Genomic DNA, 18,064 nt, shown 5'->3' with positions numbered 1-18,064 from the left:
CGTCAGGTTAGATTTGGAAGTTTGAACTTCACGGCTGACATCCGCGGGGACTTGATCCTCGACGGATTCGAGCCACAGCCGAGCGTGCCGTACTGTCATGATGGGCATGATTTAGCTCTGCAGCCGGACAGTACCTTGGAGGCCGCACTCGAACCCGCTCCGATCTTCGACTCGGAGCCGGCTGCGCAGACCAAGGATGGATGGCTAGACACCACCTCGGGGGCTGCAACCTCTACGACGATAGAGCCGAACACCGATCTTGTCCCCCATGAAGCTCGTGACTCTGAGGTGCCGGACTCCTTGCCGGACTCCGGACCTCCCGCGCCCCCTCTTGAGTTCGCTAAAGTACCTCTCGTTATCAGGAGAGGCCTGGCCGGACTGCGGCCAGGACGGTTGGGATGCGGACGACGAAGAAATTCAGAGCCCACCCACCACCCACTTGGTAGCCACTGTCGATGATCTAACCGACATGCTAGATTACGACTCTGAGGACATCGACGGTATGGACGACGCTGCCGGAGACGACCAAGAACCAGCGCCCACCGGGCACTGGAAAGCCACCTCTTCATACAACATATACATGGTGGATATCCCAAAGGATGGGAATGGCGAAGGAATAGCGGAGGATGACCCCTCCAAGAAACAGCCCAAGCGCCGGCGTCAGCGGCGCCGCTCTAAATCCCGCCATAGCAAGAATGAGGATTCCGGCACCGGAGACAATAATACACCGGATAGCGCCAAAGACAACCCACTCCAGCAAGATCCAGCACAGGAGGAGGGGGACGCCAGCCCTCATGAGAGAGCGGCCGAAGAAGAGGTAGAGGACTATATGCCTCCCTCCGGAGACGAGGCAAGCCTCGACGACGACGAATTCGTCGTACCTGAGGATCCCGTCGAACAGGAGCGTTTCAAACGCAGGCTTATGGCCATGGCAAAGAGCCTCAAGAAAAAGCAGCAATAGCTTAGAGCTGATCAAGATCTGCTAGCCGACAGATGGACCGAAGTCCTCGCGGCCGAAGAGCATGAACTCGAACGCCCCTCCAAAAGCTACCCCAAACATAAGCTGCTCCCCCGATTAGAGGTGGAGGTATATGATCCCGCTTCACCAGGAGACAATACGGCTGATCGACCACCCCGTGGTCGCAATAGAGAGGCCTCAAGGCCCTTCACTAGACCCGTACCCCGGCATCCCTCGAAAAGCACAAGGCCACAGGGGAACACTCCGGACCTACGCGACATATTGGAGGATAAGGCAAGACAATCAAGATCGATCTATGGATCACGTGGGCGCCCCATGATACGTGACGATCACCATCACCCCGGACACTGTAAGTACGGCCGGGCCAAACACAACAGACAAAGCTCTTTTGAGCTCGGTCGCGATATTTCCCAGTACAGAGGCGCCACACACCCACTGTGCTTCACAGATGAGGTAATGGATCATCAAATCCCAGAAGGGTTTAAACCCGTCAATATTGAATCCTATGATGTCACAACAGACCCCGCGGTCTGGATCGAGGACTATCTCCTCCACATCCACATGGCCCGCGGAGACGATCTCCATGCCATCAAATATCTCCCACTCAAACTTAAAGGACCAGCCCGGCACTGGCTTAACAGCTTGCCAGCAGAGTCAATCGGGAGTTGGGAGGACCTGGAAGCCGCATTCCTCGATAACTTCCAAGGCACGTACATGCGACCACCAGATGCAGATGACCTAAGCCACATAATTCAGCAGCCAGACGAATCGGCCAGACAATTCTGGACACGGTTCTTAACCAAGAAAAACCAAATCGTCGACTGTCCTGATGCCGAGGCCCTCGCGGCCTTCAAGCATAACATCCGCGACGAGTGGCTTGCCCGACACCTGGGACAGGAAAAGCCGAAATCCATGGCAGCCCTTACATCACTCATGACCCGCTTCTGTGCGGGTGAGGACAGCTGGCTAGCACGCAGCAACAACCTCAACAAAAATTCTGGCAGTCCGGATATCAAGGACCGTAGTGGCAGGTCACGTCGCTACAAAAACAAACGCCGCATTAACGGCGATAATAGTGAGGATACGGCAGCCAATGCCGGATTCAGAGGCTCTAAACCCGGTCAACGGAAAAAGCCATTCAAAAGAACAACTCAGGGTCCGTCCAATTTGGACCGAATTCTCGACCGCTTGTGCCAGATACATGGCACCACTGAAAAGCCAGCTTACCACACCAATAGGGACTGTTGGGTGTTCAAGCAGGCAGGCAAGTTAATTGCCGAAAACAGCGACAAGGGGCTACATAGCGACGACGAGGAAGAGACCCGACCGCCAAACAATAGAGGACAGAAGGGTTTCCCCCCACAGGTGCGGACGGTGAACATGATATATGCCACGCACATACCCAAAAGGGAGCGGAAGCATGCACTCAGGGATGTATACGCGATGGAGCCAGTTGCCCTGAAGTTCAATCCATGGTCCTCTTGCCCGATCACCTTTGACTGAAGGGACCACCCCACCAGCATTCGCCATGGTGGGTTCGCCGCATTGGTTCTAGACCCAATCGTCGATGGATTTCATCTCACCAGAGTCCTGATGGACGGCGGTAGCAGCCTAAACCTGCTTTATCAGGACACGGTGCGCAAAATGGGCATAGACCCCTCAAGGATTAAACCTACCAAGACAACCTTTAAAGGCGTCATACCAGGTGTAGAAGCCAATTGTATAGGCTCAGTTACACTGGAAGTGGTCTTCGGATCCCCGGATAACTTCCGAAGCGAGGAGTTAATCTTCGACATAGTCCCGTTCCGCAGCGGCTATCATGCCTTGCTTGGACGTACCGCGTTCGCAAAGTTCAACGCGGTGCCGCACTACGCATACCTCAAGCTCAAGATGCCAGGCCCTAGAGGAGTCATCACGGTCAACGGAAACACTGAACGCTCCCTCCGAACAGAGGAACATACAACGCCTCTCGTGGCAGAAGTACAAAGCAGCCTTTTAAGGCAATTCTCGAGTCCGGCTGCTAAGCGGCCGGACACAGCTAAGCGTACCCGGTGTAACCTATAACACGACCACCTGGCGCGTTCCGAGCACGCGTAGCAGTGCAGCTCCAACCCCAGCCCCTGTACAACATTAAGACAGACCCTTCGCGTACTCCATTACGCTCTGAAGATACCATGGGCATGGGGCAAGGGGCTCGACCACGATAAGCCCAGACTGCGGCTCAACCGCACCAGGGGCTCTTAAGTGTGTTGTTTCTTTTCCTTTTATTTTTTACCCACAGGACTCCGTTCGTCAGAGGCCCTGTCCGGCAGCAGACATGCCGAACCCACGATACAACAGCTAGGGAAGGAGAAAGGCTACAACGAAAATCCAGGTGGTCTCCATTATGAGCATTAAATCTGTTTTATGCATTATTCCGTAGCCTACCCCTGGAGGGGGACATGTTAAACAGTCCCATCCCTTGCTTACCGCACCACTTGTATCGTCCTGCACTTACATCAGTTTTTATTTGAATAAAGCAATGCAGCACATTTTTGCTTCTAATTGCATTTCTTTCTTACACATATGTTCATCCATGACATGTTGCATCCGTACGTTTTGGTACGGCTAAATACACCAGGGGCTTATGTTTCCCGCGTTATGGTGTGATAAGTCCGAACACTTTCACAAGTGCGGCACCCCGAACTTATAGCATTATATGCATCGGCTCCGAATCATGTTCTTGGGTCAATAGTTGGGTTTGCCCGGCTCCCATGTTTTGGTACCTTACGTTCCGTTTTATCGGCTAAGGTAGCACTGGGAGAACCACTGCGATTGCGCCCCAGTTGAGCTGGGTTAACGCCTCAGTGGAGAAAGCTAAAACTGACCATCATGATGAGGCGAGAGCTGGTCGCTGTTCGAGAGGTTCTTTGCGAGTCCCTAAAGACTTATGCCGCTTCGAGCGAGGAGCCGGATTCTGTCCGGTCAAGGCGTGGATAGCGCCCCAAATTCGGCCTTCCGAAAATTAGGGGCTTCGCCGAAATTTAAAATTATAGAATTCTATGGCTAAGTGAGAGTGTTCAAGCATTATAAGTCCGGTTGCCTTGTTCGTTGTGTTGAGCGCCTCCCTAGATGGACCCAAAAATGGGAACAAGAGCGCTCGAGTTTATCCTGAACACCCCAGCACTCGTGGCATGGGGGATGAAGTCGACGACTTGCCATCTCTTAGATTTGATAAACAGCCGCACAGAAGGTAATATTTTAAATTAACAAGCGTTGCTTAGTGCATATGAACCAAGTTTTCAGCGCACAGGATAACAAAATGCGAGTCTACTCAAATATTACATCTTTGGAGCACACACCCGCAATAGTGTGGGCGCCCTTCAGCACACTCCTATAATACATCTCGGGCGTGCGATGCTCCTTGCCCTCTGGTGGGGGGTCCGTCACGAGCTTCTGGGCATCCATCTTGCCCCAGTGCACCTTTGCGCGGGCAAGGGCCCGACGCGCACCCTCGATACAGGCGGAGTGCTTGATAACTTCAACCCACAGGCACGCGTCCACCAACCGCCGCACCAGGCCGAAGTAGCTCCCAGGCATAGCCTCCTTAGGCCACAGCCGAACTATGAGGCCCTTCATGGCCTGTTCGGCCGCCTTGTGGAGCTCGACCAGCTGCTTCAGCTGGTCGCTAAGGGGCACCGGATGTCCGGCCTCAGCATATTGAGACCAGAAGACCTTCTCTGTTGAGCTCCCCTCCTCGGCCCGGTAGAATGCGGCAGCATCGGACACGCTGCGGGGAAGATCTGCGAACGCTCCTAGAGAGCTCCGAATTCGGATAAGCAACAGGTAATTAACACTCACATGCTTACTTTGCATGAAAAATGCCTTACCCACTGCTATTTTCTTCACCGCCTCTATCTCCTGGAGGGCCTTGTAGGCTTCGGCCTTAGCGGCTTTGGCACTCTCAAGAGCCGTTGCAAGCTCAGACTCTCGAGTCTTTGAGTCACGCTCCAGGCTCTCGTGTTTCTTCACGAGATCCTGGAGCTCTTGCTGTACCTCCGCCACCCGCGCCTCCTGTTTCTCTCGCTCGGTGCGCTCCGCAGCCGCATTGCGTTCGACCGCGGCCACCGCCTCCTTCAGGGTCGCCACCTCATTAGTGGCCCCTGCAATACCCCAGTTATCCTTGTCATTTTTCTTGCAACCAAAATCCTTTTCTGTAAGGTACAATTTTCATAAGGTATTACTCACCTTCTTTTTCCTCGAGCTGCTTCTTGGCATGGCCGAGCTCGTTCTCGGACCGCTCGAGGTTTTCCTTCAAAGTTTCGACCTCCGCAGTCAGTGCGGCAGAGGTCAGCAGCATAGCCTGCAATCCCATATTGACATATTTTCATGACTCCCGCGTTTATCTTTCTAAAGATCCTCAGTCCGGCTTTTCTTTCCGAACACCGAACCGAGCATCAGGGGCTACTGTCTATGTGATACCATTTTACATATATTGAAATTCTTACCTCAAAGCCTGTTAGAAGGCTGCTGCAGGCTTCGGTCAGCCCGCTCTTGGTGAGCTGAACCTTCTGAATCACCGCACTCATAACAGTGCGGTGTTCCTCTTTGATGGAGGCGCCGTTGAGCGCCTCCAGCAAATTATCCGGCACCTCCGGTTGGACGGAGGCAGCCGGCGTCGCGGTCTTGCCCTTCTTCCGAAGGGGTCGCCCGCCGGACTCCGGAGCCACTATGGGTTCCGGGGCTGAGTCCGGTGCAAAGTCCGGGAGGTTGTCCTGCGACACCTCCGGGACCCTCTCCTCCTGGTGGGTCCCTTCCTGGGATCCCACCTCGGCATCGTCCGCATCATGGGGGGTGGATGCAGTCGGAAGAGAATCCATATCCGACGCCCTTAAGGACCCGCTCGACGAAGTGGGGAGATCATCCTTAGGCGGACTGCAGGGTTGTATGTGGCATTAGAAAGACATAATGTGACGGAAAACGAAAACCTTGAAGTTATTCGGGAGTTCGGATACTTACGATCTCGCCAGGGGCTTGGACCTTGGAGGCCAGTCCTCGTCGTCGTCACTGGCGTTGGCGAAACAGTCCGGGGGAAGAGTTTTTCCCTCTTGGACCCTTCGGCCTTCCTTGTTGGGGAGGCCTTCCTTTTCTTCCCTCCCCCCGCTGGGGGAGAGGCTTTCTTCTTCTCCTCCTCGCCTTGGTGGGAGGAGTCGGCCTCGGATTCATCGTCCGATAGCACCTGAAAACGGGAACTCTTCCGAGTCCCCGTGGCCTTCTTCTTGGCCTTCTTCTCCGGCACCACGTGGGGTGCCAGAGCCAGCAGCCCCGTTAGGCGGTCGTCAGCTGGGTCCTCTGGCAATGGGGCCGGACAGATAGCCTGTGCGGCCTTCTTCAGCCAGCCCTATCAAAGGAAAGGGAGTTTAGATCCCGCATAGAGTTAAACTATGAATAACAAGCGTCCCGTAAAGGACAATATCACTTATCTCGTCAGCTGGACGCTGCAAGCTGAATCCGCGATCTTCGGTAGCGGATGCGGGAGCCTCGGCGCCCTTGAACAACACCTTCCAGACCTCTTCGTACGTAGTGTCGAAGAGCCCATTCAAAGTCTGGTGCTGCGCCGGATCGAACTCCCACATATTGAAGCCCCGTCGTTGGCACGGGAGAATCTGGCGGATGAGCATGACCCGGACTACGTTGACAAGCTTAAGCTTCTTGTCCACCAGCTTTTGGACGCAGGCTTGGAGTCCGGTCAGCTCCTTCGAATCGCCCCAAATCTGGCCGCTCTCTTTCCAGGAGGTGAGCCGTGTGGGGATGCCGGATCTGAATTCGGGGGCCGCTGCCCATTCAGGATCACGCGACTCGGTGATGTAGAACCACCCCGATTGCCACCCCTTGATGGTTTCCACAAAGGTGCCCTCCAGCCACGTAACGTGGGACATCCTGCCCACCATGGCGCCTCCGCACTCCGCTTGGCTTCCCTTCACAACCTTCGGCTTGACACTGAAGGTCTTGAGCCACAAGCCGAAGTGGGGCTGGATGCAGAGGAAGGCCTCGCACACGATGATAAACGCCGAGATGTTGAGAATAAAATTCGGGGCCAGATCATGGAAATCTAGGCCGTAATAGAACATGAGCCCCCAGACAAAGGGATGAAGTGGGAAGCCTAGTACGCGGAGGAAATGGGGAAGGAATACTACCCTCTCATGGGGCCTAGGGGTGGGGATGAGCTCTCCCTCTTCGGGGAGCCGATGCGCGATGTCGCTGGACAAGTATCCGGCGCTGCGCAGCTTCTGGATATGCCCTTCCGTGACGGAGGAGGCCATCCACTTGCCCCCCGCTCCGAACATATTTGGAGAAGGTTGAGGTGAGATGTGCGGGCTTGGGCGCTAGAGCTCGAGTTCGCATAGATGGATAAGCCAAGGAGGAAGAAGGCGCAGGTAAAAGGGTTGGATCTTTATCCCCTTATATGGGCGGACAGAAACACGTGTCCCCACCGGCCTGGTAAAACTCGCTTATCCCCCAAGCATCGCGATTGATGGCGCGGTTGGGTTACCCACGTCCGTATTGATGGGAATCCCGGAATAAGGGGAACACGATCTTTGCTTCGACAAGACGTGCCAAGGAAACTGCCTCGCTAAACGTGCTGAGATGGAACAATAAAAACAATTTGAAGGCTTGGTAGTGGTGTGACGTTACGCCACAAAATACGTCAGCAGATTGAACTTGTGTAATATTATTCTCTCTACGGTTGTATGTGGAATTTATTTTGCAGAGCCGGACACTATCCTGGTGTTCACAATCTTCTATAAATTATTCGGAGGAGGAACCCACCTTGCAATGCCGAAGACAATATGCGCGCCAGACTTGTCATCATTGAAGCCTGGTTCAGGGGCTATTGAGGGAGTTCCGGACTAGGGGGTGTCCGGATAGCCGAACTATCATCATCGGCCGGACTCCAAGACTATGAAGATACAAGATTGAAGACTTCGTCCCGTGTCCGGATGGGACTTTCCTTGGCGTGGAAGGCAAGCTTGGCGATACGGATATGTAGATCTCCTACCTTTGTAACCGACTCTGTGTAACCCTAGCCCTCTCCGGTGTCTATATAAACCAGATGGCCTTAGTCCATAGGACGAACAACAATCATACCATAGGCTAGCTTCTAGGGTTTAGCCTCCTTGATCTCGTGGTAGATCTACTCTTGTAACCCACATCATCAATATTAATCAAGCAGGACGTAGGGTTTTACCTCCATCAAGAGGGCCCGAACCTGGGTAAAAACATCGTGTCCCTCGTCTCCTGTTACCATCCGCCTAGATGCACAGTTTGGGACCCCCTACCCAAGATCCGCCGGTTTTGACACCGACAACGACCATGAATTTTGCAGCTATTTTCTTCCCAATATAGGCAATCATGGTTGAAGGAACTTTTACTTTGAAAATGTGTATTGCAAGTTCCTAAGCTAAAACGAAATTTATCGACAGCTAATTTCATTATGAAAGCATGTTTGATAATCTCATAAATGGTGAATCATAGACAAATTAGAAAATAAATGAATTAGACTTCCAGCAGATACTCTTTTACCTTATGCTCCATGCTTGCTTTTACAAATTTCATTATCATCTCAAGATTTAGATGTGATGCCATAACCATAGATCAACGACAGTTCATCACCCCACCAGAGATTTTGTTTAGTATTGCACCAAATAAAGACCAGATCAGGTTTGGACTTGCATTATTAATATGCGTATATGAGAATCACCAGATCAGGTTTGGACTCATGCTTGACGTGGGAGAATTGCAGGGAGAAAATCCATGATCGGAGTGATCAGCTTAGATTTGGCAGCAACCACTAGGCTTGGTGGACGCACCTTTACCGACTCCTGATGGCGATACTCGACGGAACCCTAGCACGGGCAAGAGGATAACCAAATTGAGTTGTCAGGTCGGGTCGATGTGGATAAATCATTTGATGGACTGCTAATGCATCAACTGTGGGCTGGGCTATTTCCAGGCTATACTTTTGGGCTTGGGCCGTTCAGCGATTAGCACGTTCGTCAATTAGAGGTTATCCTATTTCATCGCTAATTTCTGATCGAGTAGATTGAGATTGTTAACACCCAAAGTACTGTAGTACTCGCTCGTACCTGTTGAGGGGGGCCGATCCATGGGGGGGGGGTCTGGCCCCCGCTCGCCCCCACTGCCTCTGCCCCTGTCCCCGAGTGGTTTTGGTAATTCATGACAACATATAGATCATTGAACTAATATCCATTCAAGCTAAATGTTTCAGAAAGTTCAATGATTGGCATGGCATGGACTAGATATGTGGACCCCTCAAAATGCTAAGGACAAAGATTGGCAAAGGCTCAAGACTCTTCATTTTCATTTTAGTGATCCAAGATCACACTGAATCCATAGGAAAGCCAATACTATTAAAAGGGGATGAGGTGTTGCTTAATGGTCTACTTGCTCAAAGTGCTTAGTGATATAGCACCAAAACCCTCAACCACTTTCTCATTTCCACATATGTCCAAAACCTAAAGTCAAACTCGGCCCCACCGATTTGATCTATCCGCCGCCACCGAGTTCATTTGACATAGCCATCGCCAGAAACCCTAATCAATTCGGTCTTGCCGATACGACTCTCCGTCTCACCGAGATGGCATTGCAAACTCTCTGTTTCCCTTCGTAACATTTCGCTCCCACCAAAATGAGCGATCGGTCCCACCGGGTTTGATGACCCACAAGTATAGGGGGTCAATTGTAGCTCTTTTCGATAAGTAAGAGTGTCGAACCCAACGAGGAGCAGAAGAAAATGACAAGTAGTTTTCAGTAAGGTAATGTCTGAAAGTGCTGAAACTGTAAGTAGCGAGTAGTTTGATAGCAAGATAATTTGTAATGAGCAAGTAATGATAGTAACAATAAGTATGCAGCAAGGTAGCCTAATCATTTTTAGACAAAGGACAGGCCAAAACGGTCTCTTATAACAAGCAAAGCATTCTTGAGGGCACACGGGAATATCATCTAGTTACTTTCGTCATGTTGGTTTGGTTTTTGTTCGCTACTTTAATAATTTGATATGTGGGTGGACCGGTGCTTAAGTGCTGTTCTTACTTGAACAAACCTCCTACTTATGATTAACCCTCCCACAAGCATCCGCAACTACGAGAAAAGTATTAAGAATAAATTCTAACCATAGCATTAAATCTAGGATCCAATCGGTCCCTTATGGAATAGTGCATAAACTGGGGTTTAAGTTTCTATCACTCTCGCAACCCACCATCTATTTACTACTCCATAATGCATTCCCTTAGGCCCAAATATGGTGAAGTATCATGTAGTCGATGTTCACATCACACCACTAAGGGAATCACAACATACATACTATCAAAACATCGAACACATATCAAATTCACATGATTACTTGCAACATGATTTCTCCCGTGAAGTCAAGAACAAAAGTAACTACTCACAAACGATAAACATGCTCAAGATCACAGGGGTATTGAATAGCATAATGGATCTGAACATATAATCTTCCACCAAATAAACCATATAGTAATCAACTACAAGATGTAATCAACACTACTAGTCACCCCTAGTACCAATCTATAGTTTCGGTGACAAGATTGAATACAAGAGATGAACTAGGGTTTGAGATGAGATGGTGATGGTGTAGATGTTGATGGAGATTGCCCTCCCCAAGATGGGAGAGTTGATGGTGATGATGATGATGATGATTTCCCCCTCTGGGAGGGAAGTTCCCTTGGTGGAATCGGTCCGTCGAAGGGCAATAGTGCCCCTACCCAAGTTCCGCCTCGAGACGGCGGCGCTTCGTCCCGAATGTCCTCTCCTTATTTTTTCTAGGTCAAAATGACTTATATACCAGAAGATGGGCACCGGAGGTGGGCCGAGGAGGGCACAACCCACCAGGGCGCGCCTGGCCTCCCTGGCGCGCCCAGGTGGGTTGTGCCCACCTAGTGGGCCCCCTCTGGTAGTTATTTGCTCCAATATTCCTTAAATATTCCATAAAAATTCTCCATTAATGCTCAGCTTGTTTGGAGTTGTCTAGAATAGGTAGCTTGACGTAGCTTTTTCAGGTCCAGATTTCCAGCTGCCAGAATTCTCCCTCTTGGTGTGTACCTTGCAAATTATGAGACAAAAGGCATTAAAATTACTCCAAAAAGCATTATTATGGATAAAAACACTATAAATAACAGTAAGAAAACATGATGAAAAATGGACGTATCAACTCCCCCAAGCTTAGACCTCGCTTGTCCTCAAGCGAAAACCGAAATCGAAAAGCATGTCCACATGCTTTGAGAGAGAGAGAGAGAGAGAGGTGTCTATAAAAACAAAAATACAGATATAGAAGCATCATGTTGATTATTATAACAACAACAAAATTGAACATATGACTTTTATCATTCAACTTGCATCATATACTTCCCATGAATAAGTAACAGTTCATCACATAATCAAAGTATAAAGCAAAAACTCTATTAGAAACCAACAAACTATGTTCTCAGTCAACTTTGCAATTATAATTCATCATATTTTCAGGAAGAGTCACGTGTAGGAGCCTTTTAGCAAGTCCACATACTCAACCATCCTATAGTCTTCTATGATTTCTAACACTCACCTCGTACCCATGAGCAAAATGTTTCAACCGGACACCTAGAAAGATAGGGGCTTATAGTTTCGCCTCCCAACATACTCACCTCAAGGGTGATGTCAACAATAATTACTCATGCTATCTATATTCAACTGGACATATGTGCCTAGATCTTTCCTCACCACATGATGCTTGCCAAAAGAGAAAAATAAAGAGGAAGAGAAGGGAAACTTTGACTCTTTACATAAAAGTAAATACATAAAAGTAAAACATAGGCCCTTCGCAGAGGGAAGCAGAGGTTGCCATGCGCTTATTTGTTTGCATGCTCAATCCCTTAGTGCAAGAGAACGTCACATTGTATTGCCCCTTAAGATGACAACCTTTATTATGCAGTCTGTCGCTTTTATTCTTTGTCATCCAAGTTCGTACAACGCTCATTTTTCTCTTACACTAAATATTTAGAAGCAATTTTTATTGCCCTTTTGCACCAATGACAACTTACTTGAGGTATCTTGCTCAATCCATAGGTAGGTATGGTGGACACTTGAGAAAGATTTGGGTTTAAGGGTTTGGGATGCACAAGTAGTATCTCTACTTGGTGCGGAATTTTTGGCTAGCAAAGCTAGGGGGCAAGCATCACATGTTAAAGGACTATGACAATATGACTTCTATGTGAATATAAATATACATAAATCATTAAGTTGTCTTTCTTGTCCAATGTCAACAATCTTTGCATATAATATTTTGATGAGGGCTCACAATCACAAAAGATTTCTAGGATAGTATATTTATATGTGAATCTTCTCTTCCCTTATTAATTCTTTCATGAGTTGCATCATCGACTAATGCTCTGTTTGTCAACCTCTAATAAAATTTTCTACTTATACTTTTCCTTATGTGGTGCTATCACCTACCATAGGATTAACATATGACCTTATTGATTTATTTCCTTTCTTTTATTTATTTAGTTTTTCTTCCTTTCTTATTTCTTTTCTTTATTTGCAACATGAAAGTAAAGAAAGAAAAGTTTAGACTAACTTTATTATATAACTTGCAGATGATTAAGAGGATAGATCACTAAGCAGACTCTTAAATAAGATCGAACTAACTTTATTTCATCTAAATCAAAAAGATCAAACTAAGATAAGTAAAAGCAAAAAGATAGTGGGATGATACGATACCAAGGCACCTCCCCCAAGCTTGGCGGAAGCCAAGGGGAGTGCCCATACCCGATACTGAGTTCTCCTTTGGTGGAAGAAGCTTCTTCCACCTCCTCGGCCAACAGTGCTTGTGTTGTCACGGCGGGGGGGGGGGGGGGATTTACGGTAGCTTCCTTGCTTGATAAATCTGACCAGGAACACCAAGAAAAGAGAACAGAGGATTTCTTTGCGATATGGTGGTTAATAGGTTCGGGAAGTATATATAATTTTTTTATCTTGCATGATAAGTAAACAAAAGAAAAACAGAATCCGAAAGGTGCCCCAGGTGGGCACAACCCACCTGGGCGCCCCAGGCATGCCTGGCGCGCCCTGGTGTCTTATGCCCACCAGGGGACGTCTCTTGGGAGTTTCTTTAATATTCCAAAACAAACAAAAAATATTTTTGCGGAATTTTCGGAGACCGTTTACTTGCAGTAACACATACCTCCTTATTTTTACGATTCTGGGGTGTTCCGGAAGGACTCTTTTATGTGTTCTTCCATTGTCAAAGTTTGGATAATATTACTTTCAATATTGATAGGCGTACTTGAGATATAATGCTTTATTCGTTGTCCATTGACAACCTTTGGGTTAGTGCCTTTGAAATAATTTATTTTGATGGCTCTAGACCGGTAAACCTCCTCGATGACATATGTGCCTTCCCATTTTGAGAGGAGCTTTCCTGCAAAAAATCTAAAATGAGAGTTGTACAAAAGAACATATTCTCCGACTTTAAACTCACACTTTTGGATTCTTTTGTCATGCCATCTTTTAACTTTCTCTTTGAATAATTTTGCATTTTCATACGCCTGGGTTCTCCATTCAACTAAAGAGCTAATATCAAATAACCTCTTTTCACCGGCAAGTTTGAAATCGTAGTTGAGTTCTTTAATTGCCCAGTATGCTTTATGTTCTAACTCAAGAAGCAAATGACAAGCTTTTCCATAAACCATTTTATAAGGAGACATACCCATAGGATTTTTATATGCTGTTCTGTAAGCCCAAAGTGCATCATCTAGTTTCTTAGACCAATTCTTCCTGGACCTATTGACAGTCTTTTGCAGAATTAATTTTATTTCCCTATTACAAAGTTCAACTTGACCACTAGACTGAGGATGATAAGGTGATGCAATTCTGTGGTTAACATCATACTTGGCAAACATTTTACGAAAAGCACCATGAATAAAGTGTGAACCACCATCAGTCATTAAATATCTAAGGACTCCAAACCTTGGGAAAATAACTTCCTTAAGCATTTTAATAGAGGTGTTGTGATCAGCACTACTAGTTGGAATAGCTTCTACCCATTTAGTAACACTAGTTGACCGGTTGCACCAAATGGCGCAGAGACCCGCTAAAGCCATCTTGTCGATGAAAATTGTTTCATTTTGCAAGAACCTATTCAATATTGGTAGTACAAAGCTCATGTGTTAAACCATGTTATATTGAAAATATGGTTATCACTGTGCGAAATTCCAAGTTTGAAAAATATATATATATTTCTATAACATGTACAAACCATCTAAGGAAGCATTGTTTTAGTTGACAATATGGTTATAATGATTAGATATCTGAGTTTGAAAAAAACATATCAAAAAGAAATTTCATGATTTAGTTGGTTTAGTTGTGAGCAAGCACGTATGGTAACAAATTTAACTCCTCTTAATAAAAAAGAAGAGACTTGCTGTCTACAATAAGATGTATAATAAATTTACCCCTTGCGCCACAAGTCTCATTTGAAACAAAGAGTTATTCGACAATAAATGCTTGACAAATTGGCAATAATTATATCCTTTTAATAATGAAAATTGAAAGAAACATAGCTTCAAACTATGTAATAGAGTTTTCAAAATGCAGGCATTCTCCCTATATGATTTTGCTATGTAAGTTGGAACTTAGGAATCCATGTCCCGGTTTATCCTTGATACATTGTTGGTAACTCTCCGCTCTCACTCTGGATCCATAACATTTTGCCCTTCACAGCCCCTTTATAGTCTTGACTGGTTTTCAATGTCACGCTGGGAACACCATTCCTGCTCAAATAATAGCAAGCTATAGATATCGAGCAATAATATAGTGTGAATAACTGAACATGGAAATCTAACAGTAAGACTAATGGAACACAAAGTATACCTCCTGCAATTTCTTCCATCTTCCTTTCAATTCTACGGGAAAAGGTTGCAACATGAGGAATAGCCTGCAGAAATAGATAGTATCGAATACTGCACAAGTCAATAAAATGTTACTGCTAGCCATAGTGCATACATTCTATCTCTTATTGTACTTTTTGCAACCTACTACGACTCAGAGAACATACATGACATATCCTGGTAATGCCACAATTGTTGTTAGCGACTTTACTGGTAAATCAATTCAGTTTACGTGCAAATAATAAAATTTCCAGGGAAATGTTGTAGTGACATCATGGTGCCGCGAGCATAGAAGTTGTTACAGAGCGGAAACAACAGTCTAGATTTTTAGTCCTGAAGTTTTCTGGCCTAGCATTGCAGAAAGCTAAAGTTTATTAAGAGCATTATCTCCCAACACACAGAAGGAACCCAAAAGCTGCAAACAGTGATACACCTAAAAATTACAGCATATTATTAGCTTAAAGATCAAGATGTTGTGTGATATGTGACATAATACTCATTGTATGCTGTACATGAGGAGGTTTGTGAGCAAATTAACACACTGTTAAATGAGTCATAGGATAGTACCAGATAGAGCATTCGCTCATTCAAAATTTATTCAATAAACTGAAAGAGAAATGCATCATGTTATAGGTCTAGCCAAGTATAGTTGAAAGCAAACTTGATATAGTTTTGTAAAGATGAAAGTATAAAACTTCACACAAGGTAAAGCAAGTCAAATCAGAGGGGAAAGGAGGGCAGCAACATGCACCTGGAGCAAGAGGGGGCACAATCTCGTGTTGTGGCTTTATGAAATAGAGAACACTTTTATATCAACTAAAACAGGTTCAGGAGATGAACAATCAGATAGAGCAGCTCAAATGCATTAATAACTTCCCTTCGGTCTTGCAGACAACACTGCAAGAAGAGGCTTCGTAACTCAACCACGTCATCTATACAAAGGGCAGAAAGAAAAGGAAAGTGAATTGTGTGTACGCGTACACTAGAAGACACTGCAGACCAGTTCCTATTGCTTCTCTGGATCTTACAACCATCGGTTAATCCGTGAGCAGGAGAACAGAGAAAAACAAAGTGCAGATCTTAGTCTCTAAGGCATTTCATCAATCATGTAAAGATCTAAAGATGAAGCGGTTCTGGATTTGGGTTGGGAAATTGGCCGAGCAATTATGACCAGGCTGCACCAATAAGTCCTTGCCAACATGTGAATTATCCACTCAATAGAAACGGTATACCTTCGTAAATAACCTGTCCTATTTAAACAAAGTGAGATGGCAAGGTAAAGTGAGATGGCAAGGTCTTCAGAAACATCCAGCCGACAGTCTCAAATTGGGGGCTTGAATTACAAAAGGATCTTCAACAACTTCGACACAAGATCAAAGACAAGCATTCCACCTTGTTCAAGCAGGCTGTCAGATCAATTTTTAAATGATTGTCATGTTGCCCAAAACTGAAATTGGATAAGGGCTCTGCCCCATTATCTTAGATCTTTTTTCTTTTGTTTCTATGTTCACCTTTCCCTTTGGAACATACTGTTTTTTAATGAAAATATACCATAGAACTATTGTTCTACGGTTTGCTGTTCAAAAAAAGTGAAATTACCTAAAGGGCTATGTCCATCTTCTTCAGTCCTATTCACACTGAGCGGAAATAATAGAAAACTCACAAACATGACAAAAAATAGATCTTCTTCAGTCCTATTCATATGGTTCATATGTACCAATGCATGGTTTTTGTATATAAATAGTAAAATTTGAAGGCACATGTTCCAGTTTTCTTTATTTACTGGAACACCATAGAGATCGCATGCCTATAGTTTGTCGTGCAAGATTCTGCAAATTAATAGCTAGAGCAACATTTCACTACAACTATCAGTGGATAATGTATTTGACTAAAGTAGTACTATTATAGTGTCTCTATTGTATCTCAAGAATTAACTGGATGTTTGTACAACAAATACTATTCATGAGCAACTGTCACATGCAATTCTTATTACATCTAGTCCTTCATCTAGTGCAGCAAGATGGATCCATATCCATAATTGGCGTTCTAATGAACTGCGGTTTCTTTCAAAAAATTAGTCGGAGAATTGGACAAATATGCTTCTGTGTAAAACAGAAAGAGTGAGCGTGGGGGGTATCGAGTTACCACGACCTCCAAAACAGGTATAACAATCGAAACAAGCGGACAAATCCTGCTCACACACATACACGAAATATAAGCAGCACGAGAAAGAACAACACACAACGCCCGACCATATACGGAACATTTAAACGATCAACATGACATATAGATATTTAAAAGATCACCAGGGCAGTTAGCATGACACAGAAGATACTAAAAGTAAAATACGCACACATGTAGTAGAAAGGAAAGAAGAAAACTTTGATGAGTCGAACGACACAGCGACAGAAGAGATCGTACAACGTGCGAAATACACACAAAAAATGGTCAGAGCACAATGACACACAGGCATGCAATGAACACTCGCCGGTCACAGAAGCAACATAATGGCCTATTTACCCGAGGCAGCAAGCAGAAGCACGTTGGGTAAGAGCAGGACGGACGAGAAAAAGAAGCGCCAGCGACAGGAGAAGTAGGCTGAACCGTAGAACATGCGTTAGCACACATGCATTTCATCAAACATTCTATAGGCAAGCACAAGAGGAGTGGACTAACCTCAATGAGAAGGCGATACGGACCCAAGGCTCGACGCAAGCGACAACAGGAAATCGTACCAAACTGCGCATGAGCGAAAGAAATGCAAACATGCGAAATTAGCACAATGAATCCAAAGTAGCGGCAAAGAACATGCGAACCAGAGAAGGACAAACCTCAACCAGCGGCAACCATCGTGCAGAGGAGGCCCATGGGAACAGAGCATGGGGCTACCGCATCTCAGGTCTCAGCCACCATGTGGCACGGCGAGGCAAAATATCCTAGTTCATCTCTCCTTTCCCGTCACAGTTTCATTCATCTTCTAGATGACTAACACGATTAGCACATCAACCAAGAAAATAAGAGGAATGATGAATATCACATGGAAAAAACAAGAACGATGAACATCACCTCAACAAAATACGAGGTAGATCGATTGGGCTATTTGTCCTCGGCCGCCAGCGGCGTGGTCGGAGGGTGATTCTTC

Source organism: Triticum aestivum, chromosome 4B, assembly GCF_018294505.1.
Source record: "Triticum aestivum cultivar Chinese Spring chromosome 4B, IWGSC CS RefSeq v2.1, whole genome shotgun sequence".
NCBI classification, from domain to species: domain Eukaryota; kingdom Viridiplantae; phylum Streptophyta; class Magnoliopsida; order Poales; family Poaceae; genus Triticum; species Triticum aestivum.
This window is presented reverse-complemented; position numbering follows the sequence as displayed.